The sequence below is a fragment of the Myotis davidii genome, unplaced genomic scaffold (genome assembly GCF_000327345.1).
Source record: "Myotis davidii unplaced genomic scaffold, ASM32734v1 scaffold901, whole genome shotgun sequence".
In the NCBI taxonomy this organism is placed as follows: domain Eukaryota; kingdom Metazoa; phylum Chordata; class Mammalia; order Chiroptera; family Vespertilionidae; genus Myotis; species Myotis davidii.
Genome location: NW_006291427.1, coordinates 266,956 through 268,595, shown reverse-complemented (window position 1 = coordinate 268,595; position 1,640 = coordinate 266,956).

The following is a 1,640-nucleotide window of genomic DNA, read 5'->3' as shown; positions in this document are numbered from 1 at the left end:
GCTAGAAACATCGATGAGAGAGAAACATCGATCAGCTGCCTCCTGCACATCTTACTGGGATGTGCCCGCAACTCAGGTACATGCCCTTGACCGGAATCAAACCTGGGACCTCTCAGTCCGCAAGCCGACGCTCCATCCACTGAGCCAAACCGGTTTCGGCGTTTGCCCATTTTTTGATTGGATTGTTTATCTTCCTTTTGTTAAGTTGTATGAGTTCCCTATAAATTTTGGAGACTAAGCCCTTATCAGATATGACATTGGCAAATATGTTTTCCCACGCAGTGGGCTTTCTTGTTGTTTTGTTAACTTCACATTTTCTATTTGTCATAATAGACTTTAAATATCAGGATTTCAAAGTATGGCCTGCTTTAAACAATAGTGCAAACTATAAAGTAGATTTAGGAAAATAAAGCTGAGATGTGTATTATTACTAGAAAACCAAACAAATTTACATTTTAACATCAAAGTCAACATTTTTAAAAGGCCATTTTAGTGCATTTTAAAAATATCTTCTTGCTCTCTGTCTGGTTGTCTGTGAGCTGGGACATGGATCTTCTCCTGCCTTTGGACTCAGAGTCAGACTGGACTGGCTCTCCTGGTTCCCAGGCCCTCAGACATGGACTGGAACCATCCCTCTGGCTCTCTGGTTTCCTGCTTTCCAAATGCAGACCTTGGGACTTCTCAGAATCTATGATCACAAATCCCGGCCGGTGTGACTCAGTGTTTGAGTGTCGACCTATGTATGAATCATGAGGTCATGGTTCAACTCCTGGGCAGGGCACATGCCTGGGTTGCAGGCTCGATCCCATGTGGGTGGCATGCAGGAGGCAGCTGACCCATGATTCTCTCTCATCATTGATGTTTCTGTCTCTCCCTCCCTTTTCCTCTCTGAAATCAATAAAAAAATATTTTAAAAAATAAAAATATCTTCTTAAATAAAAAATAATATTATCTTCCAAAAATATTATTTGTGGAAGAGTTTATTCTGATAAAAACTGTTTAAATTTTGGCTTTTTTTTCTTTAAGCATTTCTTGGCCTCTTGGGAAAAAATGATTATTAATACAATGAATTTTTATTGTGAAGCAGTGTAATTAAAACATAAGTCACAAAATTTTTATTGCTTTTATGAAATATACCTGATTTCTATACTATTTTTCTATATTCCGTTTACATTCCTCATGGCTTCATATTCTTCTTCTTACAATTTTTATTTATTTATTTTTTAATTAAATCTTTATTGTTCAGATTATTACATTTGTTCCTCTTTTTCCCCCCCATAACTCCCCTCCTCCCAGTTCCCGCCCCACCCTCCGCCCTCACTCCCCACCCACTGTCCTCATCCATAGGTGCACGATTTTTGTCCAGTCTCTTCCCACATCTCCCACACCCCTTCCCCCAACCCAAGAATAGTCAGTCCATTCCCTTTCTATGTCTCTGATTCTATTATAATCACCAGTTCATTCTGTTCATCAGATTATTTATTCACTTTATTCTTAGATTCACTTGTTGATAGATGCATATTTGTTGTTCATAATTTGTATCTTTGCCTTTTTCTTCTTCTTCCTCTTATTAAAGGATACCTTTAAGCATTTCAGGTAATACTGGTTAGGTGGTGATGAACTCCTTTAGCTGAATTTTT